Here is an 11,655-nt window from a genome sequence, read left to right as displayed (position 1 = left end):
ATAATCTTCATCCAAGAATATTAAAGGAACTGGCACACAAAATTGCAAGCCCATTAGCAAGAATTTTTAATCAATCTGTAAACTCAGGGGTTGTACCGTATGACTGGAGAATTGCTAATATAGTTCCTATTTTTAAGAAAAGTAAAAAAAGTGATCCAGGTAACTACAGACCTGTTAGTTTGACATCTGTAGTATGCAAGGTCTTGGAAAAAAATTTGAAGGAGAAAGTAGTTAAGAACATTGAAGTCAATGGTAATTGGGACAAAATACAACATGGCTTTACAAAAGGTAGATCGTGTCAAACCAACCTGATCTCCTTCTTTGAGAAGGTAATAGATTTTTTAGACAAAGGGAACCCAGTGGATCTAATTTACCTCTATTTCAGTAAGGCATTTGATATGGTTCCACATGGAGAATTATGAGCTAAATTGGAAAAGATGGGGATCAATATGAAAATTGAAAGGTGGATAAGGAACTGGTTAAAGGGGAGACTACAGCGGGCCACACTGAAAGGTGAACTGTCAGGCTGGAAGGAGGTTAATAGTGGAGTTCCTCAGGGATCGGTTTGGGGACCAATCTTATTTAATCTTTTTATTACTGAACTTGGCACAAAAAGCAGGAATGTGCTAATAAAGTTTGCAGATGACACAAAGCTGGGAGGTATTGCCAATACAGAAAAGGACCAGGATATCATACAGGAAGATCTGGATGACCTTTTAAAATGGAGTAATAGTAATAGGATGAAATTTAATAGTGAAAAGTGCAAGGTCATGCATTTAGGGATTAATAACAAGAATTTCTGTTATAAACTGGGGATGCATTACTTGGAAGTAACAGAGGAGGAGAAGGACCTCGGAGTATTGGTTGATCACAGGATGACTATGAGCCGCCAATGTGATATGGCTGTGAAAAAAGCTAATGCGGTCTTGGGCTGCATCAGGCGAGGTATTTCCAGTAGAGATAAGGAGGTTTTAGTACCGTTATACAAGGCACTGGTGTGACCTCATCTGGAATATTGTGCACAGTTCTGGTCTCCCATGTTTAAGAAGGATGAATTCAAACTGGAACAGGTACAGAGAAGGGCTACTAGGAGGATCCGAGGAATGGAAAACCTGTCTTATGAAAGGAGACTCAATGAGCTTGGCTCTAACTAAAAGAAGGCTGAGAGGAGATATGATTGCTATCTATAAATGTATCAGAGGGATAAATACCACCGAGGGAGAAGAATTATTTAAGCTCAATACCAATGTGGACACAAGAACAAATGGATATAAACTGGCCATCAGGAAGTTTAGACTCGAAATTAGACGAAGGTTTCTATAACCATCAGGGGAGTGAAGTTCTGGAACAGCCTTCCAAGGGAAGCAGTGGGGTCAAAAGACATATCTGGTTTCAAGACAAAGCTTGATAAGTTTATGGAGGAGATGATATGATGGGATAGCCTAATTTTGGCAATTAATAGATCTTCGACTATTAGCGGTAGATATGCCCAATGGCCTGTAATGGGATGTTAGATGGGGTGGGATATGAGTTACTACAGAGAATTCTTTCCTGGGTGTCTAGCTGGTGAGTCTTGCCCACGTGCTCAGGGTTTAGCTGATTGCCATATTTGGGGTCGGGAAGGAATTTTCCCCCAGGACAGATTGGCAGAGGCCCTGGGGGTTTTTCGCCTTCCTCTGCAGCGTGGGGCACGGGTCACTTGCTGGAGGATTCTCTGCACCTTGAAGTCTTTAAACCACGATTTGAAGACTTCAATAGCTCAGACATAAGTTAGGGGTTTGTTACAGAAGTTGGTGGGTGAGATTCCGTGGCCCGCATTGTGCAGGAGGTCAGACTAGATGATCATGATAGTCCCTTCTGACCTTAAAGTCTATGATTCTAAGTTGTACAGAGCGATTTCTCCAAATGATCCCAGATCTACAAAAAAGACTGTTCAACAATCTCCCTATAACAAATGACAGTGAAAAACAGACGCTGAGGTTTTATTCAAATGTCAGTTAGAAGTCTCCTAACTCCCCGAGGCTTTCCCACTTCATCCAGGGCCCAGACATTCTCAGAACTGAAACTGAGAACTCAGAGAAATGAAATGGAAGTGCAGAGAAAGAGGGAACATGCCTCTGTGGTCTGTAAAAGATTATGAGAAATTATGCATTTATGATCCAGTCAAAGAAACTAAGATAACCAACAACAAGGAGCCCGGCATGCAAGTTGCAGCAGATGAGATGAGACAAGGAAGAGTAGGTTTCTTACCTAAACTAGTTTCAGAGTGGTAGCCGTGTCAGTGTGTATCAGCAAAAAATAACCGAGGAGTACTTGTGGCACCTTCGAGACTAACAAATTTATCTGGGCATAAGCTTTCCCACTTCATCGGATGCATGCAGTGGAAAATACAGTAGGAAGATATATATACACAGAGAACATGAAAAAATGGGTGTTGCCATACCAACTGTAAGGAGACCAATCAATTAAGGTGGGCTATTATCAGCAAGAGAAAAGAAACTTTTGTAGGATGGCCCATTTCAAACAGTTGACAAGAAGGTGTGAGTAACAGTAGGGAAAAAAATTAGCAGAGACAAACACCTACAAGCTCTCTATCAAGCGTTCTTAAAACTACAATACCCACCTGCTGAAGTGAAGAAACAGATTGACAGAGCCAGAAGAATACCCAGAAGTCACCTACTCCAGGACAGGCCCAACAAAGAAAGTAACAGAACGCCACTAGCTGTCACCTTCAGCCCCCAACTAAAACCTCTCCAACGCATCATCAAGGATCTACAACCTATCCTGAAGGACGACCCATCACTCTCACAAATCTTGGGAGACAGGCCAGTCCTTGCCTACAGACAGCCCCCCAACCTGAAGCAAATACTCACCAGCAACCACACATACCACACAACAGAACCACTAACCCAGGAACCTATCCTTGCAACAAAGCCCGTTGCCAACTGTGTCCACATATCTATTCAGGGGACACCATCATAGGGCCTAATCACATCAGCCACACTATCAGAGGCTCGTTCACCTGCACATCCACTAATGTGATATATGCCATCATGTGCCAGCAATGCCCCTCTGCCATGTACATTGGTCAAACTGGACAGTCTCTACGTAAAAGAATAAATGGACACAAATCAGACGTCAAGAATTATAACATTCAAAAACCAGTCGGAGAACACTTCAATCTCTCTGGTCACTCGATTACAGACCTAAAAGTTGCAATTCTTCAACAATAAGACTTCAAAACCAGACTCCAACGAGAGACTGCTGAATTGGAATTAATTTGCAAACTGGATACAATTCACTTAGGCTTGAATAGAGACTGGGAGTGGATGGGTCATTACACAAAGTAAAAACTATTTCCCCATGCTAATATTTCCCCCCATTGTTACTCACACCTTCTTGTCAACTGTCTCAAATGGGCCATCCTAATTATCACTACAAAAGTTTTTTTTCTCCTGCTGATAATAGCCCACCTTAACTGATTAGTCTCATTACAGTTGATATGGCAACACCCATTTTTTCATGTTCTGTGTAAATATATATCTTCCTACTGTATTTTCCACTGCATGCACCTGATGAAGTGGATTTTAGCCCACAAAAGCTTATGCCCAAATAAATTTGTTAGTTTCTAAGGTGCCACAAGTACTCCTCGTTTTTTTACCTAAACTAAAATCTTATAAGGTACATTAAAATAGAATTCCATCCTGCTTTTAATGAATGAATTCTACCCTCCTGCACACTGATATATATTTAATGCCGCTATTTATGCTATTTTTCTTAAGGGATAGCTCTTCAGAGACCTTGTTTATTTCTCTTATAGTTAAATGCTAGACCAGGGGTCAGCAACCTTTCAGAAGTGGTGTGCCGAGTCTTCATTTATTCACTTTAATTTAAGGTTTCGCGTGCCAGTAATACATTTTAACATTTTTTAGAAGGTCTTGTGCTATAAGTCTATATATTATATAACTAAACTATTGTTGTATGTACAGTAAACAAGGTTTTCAAAATGTTTAAGAAGCTTCATTTAAAATTAAATTAAAATGCTGATCTTACGCCGCCAGCCCACTCAGCCTGCTGCCAGCCTGCGGTTCCATTCACCTAGTCCAGCAGCAGGCTGAGTGGGGCCCTGGCTGGCAAGGGGCTGGCAGCCAGAACCCCAGACCAGCAGCAGGCTGAGTGGGGCTGGCGGCCGGGACCCCAGACTGGCAATGGGTTGAGCGGGGCTGGCAGCCGGGACCCCACACCGGCAGTGGGCTGAGTGGCTCAGCCCACTACCGGTCTGGGGTTCCGTCCACCAGCTCCTGCCAGCCAGGGTCCCGGCTGCCAGCCCTACTCAGCCCACTGCCAGTCTGGGATCCTGGCCCTGCCCACATAGAGTGGGTACCTACCTTCTCCCTGGTTCTAGCCCATTCTCTTCCTCTCTCTCTGCACTGAGCTGAGGGTGGGAGTGCACTGAGCACTGGGCTGGGGGTTGGGATGTAGGGTCTGGCCAGGAGCTAGAATGAGAGAGGGGGCTCAGGGTTGGGGCAGGAGGTTTGGGGGTGGAGTGCTTCCCTGGGCAGCTCCCATTTGGTGAGGGGGTGGGGGTGGGAATGTAGGGGGTGCAAGAGTCAGGACATGGGGTTTGGGGGGGCTGGGTATGTGTGTGCGGGGTGCAGTAGTCAGGGCAGGGGGCTCGAAGTGTGTGAGGAGGGTGCAGGAGTCAGGGAAGAGGGCTGGGGGCATGTGAGGGCATGCAGGAGTCAGGGCAAGAGCTGTGGGGGGGCTGGGTATGTGTGTGTGGGGGTGCTGGAGTTAGGGCTGGGGTCATGGGGGGTGCAGGGATCAGGGCAGAGGGCTGGGTGTGTGTGTTGGGGGAGTGCAGGGGTCAGGGCAGAGGGCTGGGGGTGTGTGTGGGGGGAATGCAGGGATCAGGGCAGAGGGTTGGGTGTGTGTGAGGGGGTGCAGGGATCAGGGCAGAGGGCTGGGTGTGTGTGAGAGGGGTGCAGGGGTGAGGGCAGAGGGCTGGGTGTGTGTGTGGGGGGGTGCAGGGGTCAGGGCAGAGGGCTGGGGGTGTGGGCTGGGGTTGTGGGGGTGCTCCCAGCCCCCTGCCCAGAGCGGATGACGGCAGGGGGCTGTAGGGGATATGCCCTGATTCCACCCCCAGTCCCCATGGTCCCATCCCCACCTCTTCTCCACCTCCTCCCCAGAGCAGCGAGCGCGGCAGCTCCTCTTCTCCCCCTTCCCCCGCAAGGGCCATCAGCTGATCGGGGTCAGGGAGGGAGAGGAGGAGGGGCAGGAACCCCGCACACTGGGGGAAGAGGCAGGGGAGGGGGGAAGCTTGCCTGCCCTGCAGCAGCAGCCGGCAGGACCAAGCTTCTTCACCCTGCCAAGGGGTGGGGGCGGAGAAGAGCAGGCCGGGATGGGCAGGATTTTTAATAGCACGCTGCTCCCTGCTGGGTTCCCGGCCTGGGTTCGGCAGTGGGCTGAGTGGGGCCGGTGGCTGGGACTCGGCAGGCAGCAGCGTGCCATCGGTTGCCGACCTCTGTGCTAGACGGATGATGCTGTGAATAAACAGTCTCAAAATCAGGTAATTTTATGCATGTAAGCAAACGAGTTTATTAACAAAGGGAGGGCAGCAAGGAACCAATACACAACAGACAACAGCAAATGATTGATGACAGTACAACTTAGTTTGCAAGGTGCAGACCCAAGATAACTGACATACAGAAGAGCAGATAACGGCAGAGCTTCAGACAGAGAACTGTTTTCTCCCTAAAGGTCAATGTCATGCTGACTACCTCACTCTCTGATTCCCTTTGAGGCTGGGTTTTCACAGCCACAAGGATCCCCAGCAATATCTGCTCTAAAATTACTGCCTTTCCTTTCTGTATACTGTGCAATACAAATGTACATAAGCAAATGACACATCAAAAAAATTCCCTCGATTCCAGATTCTTTGGGGAGAGCTGTCTCGTGTGTTTGGAAAGCGCCTAGCACAATGAGGTCATGATCCCTACATTACAAATGTTGCATCATCATCATAAATAAGGAAGTAATAGTTCCACGGATTTCTCAAAGTAGGAAAAGTTAAAACACAGCTATACCAGGAGACAAAGAAAGGAGGCAAATGTGGTTGTGTAACTTGGTCAAATTATGGCAATTCTACGGGGCACTTACCAAGAGGTGGAATGTTTTAGTGGTTGTGGCATTATGTCTCCTCCTCCTTCCTGCGAACCTCTTCCCTGTTTCCACTCTCATTTTCTTTCTTACTTTGCTTTATTTAGTTATTTTTTTTAATGCTATATCCAGGATTTGGAGCCGGGATTCTAGGTCCTATTCCCTACTCTGCATAGATTTGTCGCTTAATCTTTTTGTGTCTCTGTTATTCTATCTGTAAACTGTGTGAAATAACACTTATCTACTGCACAGAGATGCCATGGAGCTTTATTAATTCTGAAAAGCGCTTGGGCAAAGGAGGCTTTGGGGAGGAACTGATTTTTAATGCAGCTCTGAAGGGCAGAGTTGAAAGGGTAGTGCATTGATGGCCATTCTTTACCTCACCAATATTCCCTCACCAATATGTGGGCCCTCTGCAGAGTCAACAAATGTGACTTTCTGTGAATATTTGAGAATACTGGCTGCTAGACAGAAATTGGTTCGGATTTCAATCTTATTTGTACTTAGATTAAGAAAATTAAAGTTATGCTTATTTACAACTAGATATCCCAGGGGAAGTTGGAGCAGTATAATTATATCCATTTGACACAGGAGAAGCTGACCAAGGCTACTGCACTGGGATTAGAACTCAGGGATTCCAAGCCCCTAGTCTTGTGGTCAGATGAGCAGGCCACAGCTACGCCAGTATGGGAGAAGATAAGTAAAGTTTGTCTGTATAGCTAATTATTACAAAAGAAGAGTGCATAGTCTTACCTGGCGAGAAAAAGGTAGAATGAAGGGTGTAAGTTGGACACCAAGTTGATTTGCTTGTTCCCCAACCTGTTAGGGGCTGAGAGTATCAAATAGGCTTTGCCCTGGAAAGATGAAATGTGGCTCACGTAATTGACTAGCACACCCCTTTAGTAGATTGAGAAACAGCATTTATAGGATCCAGAAGACACAACTAAAAAGATAGACCAGTGTGATGGCCTTCAAGCGAAAAGTAGAAAATTTTAGAGATATCCTCTAAACTGACAACCATGTTTATAAAAGTAACTAATTCAGAATTTTTGCACAAGAAAAAAACCTGTATTAGTCATGAACAAAGGACAATTTCATGTATGAACTGGGAGTTAGCCTTATACTTTACTTATCCAAATGGCACCTGGCTGCTAGTTAACTAGGAGTCTATGTCTATACTTAAATAACGACAGTGGCACCGCTTTGATGTTTCAGTGTAAACACTCACTACAGCGACAAAAGGGGTTCTCCCATCACCACAGTGAATCCACCTCCCCGAGAGGTGGTAGCTATGTCAACAGAAGAATTCTTCTGTCAATATAGTGCTGTCTTCCTTAGGGGTTAGATTGGTTTAACTATGTCGCTTGGGGTGTGAATTTTTCACACCCCTGAGTGAGGTAGCTGGATCAACCTAACTTTTCAGTGTAGACCTGGCCTAAGTGTTTGCACATGCCAAAACTGTGCCTGTAAACACAGAAGTGTGCTGAGACTTTTATCAGAATCTGATCCTTGGTCTCCAGCCCAGGAAGCGTCTACATGGTTTGCTGGGGATATTGTTTTGGGAAATAAGATCTTGGTACATGTAGTTATATTGTGATCTCAGAGAAGCCCATTTCTCAGAACTAAAAGAAAAGGAGTACTTGTGGCACCTTAGAGACTAATCAATTTATTTGAGCATAAGCTTTCGTGAGCTACAGCTCATTTCATCGGATGCATACTGTGGAAAGTGTAGAAGATCTTTTTATACACACAAAGCATGAAAAAATACCTCCCCCCACCCCACTCTCCTGCTGGTAATAGCTTATCTAAAGTGATCACTCTCCTTACAATGTGTACGTTAATCAAGTTGGGCCATTTCCAGCACAAATCTAGATAAGCTATTACCAGCAGGAGAGTGGGGTGGGGGGAGAGAAAACCTTTTGTAGTGGTAAACACCCATTTTTTCATGCTTTGTGTGTATAAAAAGATCTTCTATACTTTCCACAGTATGCATCCGATGAAGTGAGCTGTAGCTCACGAAAGCTTATGCTCAAATAAATTGGTTAGTCTCTAAGATGCCACAAGTACTCCTTTTCTTTTTGCGAATACAGACTAACACGGCTGTTACTCTGAAACCTTTCTCAGAACTGTTAAGAGCTAGTCAAAAGTGAAGAGATGATTGCCACTTACTCTAGATTGGATCCCTGGATGTCTGAGATGTGAAAGGCCCATTTAGCCAAAACACTGAATGAGCATCACTAAAAAGGACTAGAAAAGTAGAATGAAGAAGGAACATGCAAACATCCTGTATACAATTGGATTTTTTACTGTAGCTCTCTCATGTTATCATACGTGAAATATTAATACAAATTTCCAGAGAAATCAGAACCATCAAAAAGACTGTAGCATTTATTTAATATGTACCTAAATGAAGCAATAAAAGCTTTGGAGTAGCAGCTGTGTTAGTCTGTATTCGCAAAAAGAAAAGGAGTACTTGTGGCACCTTAGAGACTAACCAATTTATTTGAGCATAAGCTTTTGTGAGCTACAGCTCACTTCATCGGATGCATTCAGTGGAAAATACAGTGAGAAGATTTATATACACACAGAACATGAAAAAATGGGTGTTATCATACACACTGTAAGGAGAGTGATCACTCAAGGTGAGCTATTACCAGCAGGAGAGCAGGGGGAAAAAACCTTTTGTCGTGATAATCAAGGTGGGCCATTTCCAGAAGTTGACAAGAATGTCTAAGGAGCAATGGGGGAGGGGGAGAATAAACATGGGGAAATAGTTTTACTTTGTGTAATGACCCATCCACTCCCAGTCTCTATTCAAGCCTAAGTGAATTGTATCCAGTTTGCAAATTAATTCCAATTCAGCAGTCTCTCGTTGGAGTCTGGTTTTGAAGTCTTATTGTTGAAGAATTGCAACTTTTAGGTCTGTAATCGAGTGACCAGAGAGATTGAAGTGTTCTCCGACTGGTTTTTGAATGTTATAATTCTTGACGTCTGATTTGTGTCCATTTATTCTTTTACGTAGAGACTGTCCAGTTTGACCAATGTACATGGCAGAGGGGCATTGCTGGCACATGATGGCATATATCACATTAGTGGATGTGCAGGTGAACGAGCCTCTGATAGTGTGGCTGATGTGATTAGGCCCTATGATGGTGTCCCCTGAATAGATATGTGGACACAGTTGGCAACGGGCTTTGTTGCAAGGATAGGTTCCTGGGTTAGTGGTTCTGTTGTGTGGTATGTGTGGTTGCTGGTGAGTATTTGCTTCAGGTTGGGGGGCTGTCTGTAGGCAAGGACTGGCCTGTCTCCCAAGATTTGTGAGAGTGATGGGTCGTCCTTCAGGATAGGTTGTAGATCCTTGATGATGCGTTGGAGAGGTTTTAGTTGGGGGCTGAAGGTGACGGCTAGTGGCTTGTGCATCATGATTTTTTATTACCCTAGGCCATAATAAATCATAAGTTAGTTCAAAAACCACAAGGACAAAATAAAGTTCTATCTTTTAAGGGAGAATTCCAAGGCTTACAGGCCCCAAATTGAATCTCGAACAGAAATTATACTTAAATAATCCTGCTGATTTTGAAATATCGGTGTTACCCTTCACCCCAAGCCTGACACACTGATAAAATATTTGTCTGCTCAGTGGATCTTTCGAAGTCAGATTACAAAGTTTGTTTGTGACTGCAGATGCATTTGATGGATGTGCATGTGAGCCTCTGATCTGCCTGATTACTCCATCGTCATGCTCAGGAAAGCTGTTGAAATACAAAACAGAACGCACTCCTGTAGAGCAGGTTACCTTGTTAATTTCCATCCTTGGCCTGTTTCGAAGCAGGGAGAACTCAAGTGCGGCACTGCATGTTTGCATGCAAGTCGCATGGACACCTGTGAGATGCAACAATGTTGGTTAATCAGGGTTCTGGGTCTAACAGCCATGTTGGTATCCCTTTAAATATATTTTGCTTTGGCTGTGCCCTCTTTGACGGGGACCCTAATGAGCCTCCTGGCAAAATTCCAGCACATAAAAGTGTTAACAGTTACAGCATAAAAACAGAAGCGTTTTTGGGTTGGCAGCTCAATTATGTAGCCCATTTATGAGAAGAGTGTTTTCTGCTTTTATATCTGCAACATGTTTTTCCTTTCTTAATGCCGTCACAAAGACCTAGTCCATAACTATGTAGGCAGCATGAGGATTAAAATCAAATGTATGTTCCATTGTTTAAAATGGCAGTAAGCATGAGTTCTTTTTAGCAGAATTGCATAAAGAGAATGTCAGTTAGAAAGGACAGTAAGTGGCAAGGACTGGAAAACCAGACAAAAGAATATCTGCCCTTGCAAATGTTACAAACTTACAACAAATAGGCAAGCAGATAAATATTTGCATATGTTGCCATATTCATAGTTTTGCTGGAACACTGACATGACTATAGTTATTACACAGCATGGTCACCTACAGACTAATGTCTTTGCAAAGGTCATCATCCAATAATGAAGATACAAGAACTGAGTGTTTCTGTCCCATTTCACACAGAATTTGAGTCTTAAGAACCTGGGGCAATCATGATAGGTACATCAGAAATGCATGAAGACAGCTAGTTTGTTTTTGCTATGGTTTGTTTGCTGGCCTCTCTGTATTTCAAATATTTGAACTGGCTGGATTAGCAGTGGGTGTGTTGAAACACCGAGGTGTTCAGGGGGACCAAATAGTGGAGCAATTGGCCCACCTCTGTGACAACGAAGGCTAGTTTTGCCATCATTGCTAGAGCTGTTCCCAAGACAGTGATATTTCTGGAGAATGTAAAGTAGAATGCTGATTGGCTCGCATTATGACCTCATTCTGAGACATCATTTTCCATACACCACTTCCCGTTTGGCCACAACATCCATGGGGTACAGTATTCATTCTGGCATATAGTTTTGCATACTTCAAAATTCATGATTTTAATTTCTTTAAGTGCCTTTTGGATATTATGCTCCAGCCTCCTTCTAAATGTATTTGTTCTATGGAAAGCTTATCCCATGTGCAGCCCAAGGTCCTGTGTGCTTCAGCAGTAGCCATGGGAACTATAAGTTGTGGGCTACAGACTGCGGCATGTTGGGAAACTTTCTTGGTTTCTGCCAGGATGTACCCTCTGCCCTCCCAGCAGGAAGTTTCAGCACTGACTGAAGCTGGAAGCACGAGGCAGGCAAGCAGAGAGGCGGCTGCTGGACTGTAATCCTGTTCTGTGTTTCTTTACAGAATAAAGTCTTGCTCTTGTTCCTGGTGGTTTGACTGAGGTGAATACACACTGACACACAATACAGAGCACACAGAGGAGCCTCAGGAGCAGTTTCCCAAAGTTGTGTAAAAAGTCACAAGGCAGATTTCCCCTAGCTTGAATAACTTCATGCTGGGCCAGTGAACAGGACAGGGGGCTACACATGAATAAGAGTACAAATTATTGCACAGGTTAGTGTGTATTTGAGTATTTGAGAGTGTATTTGATGCTTTGGTGTATT

Source organism: Natator depressus, chromosome 8, assembly GCF_965152275.1.
Source record: "Natator depressus isolate rNatDep1 chromosome 8, rNatDep2.hap1, whole genome shotgun sequence".
Lineage (NCBI taxonomy): Eukaryota > Metazoa > Chordata > Testudines > Cheloniidae > Natator > Natator depressus.
This window is presented reverse-complemented; position numbering follows the sequence as displayed.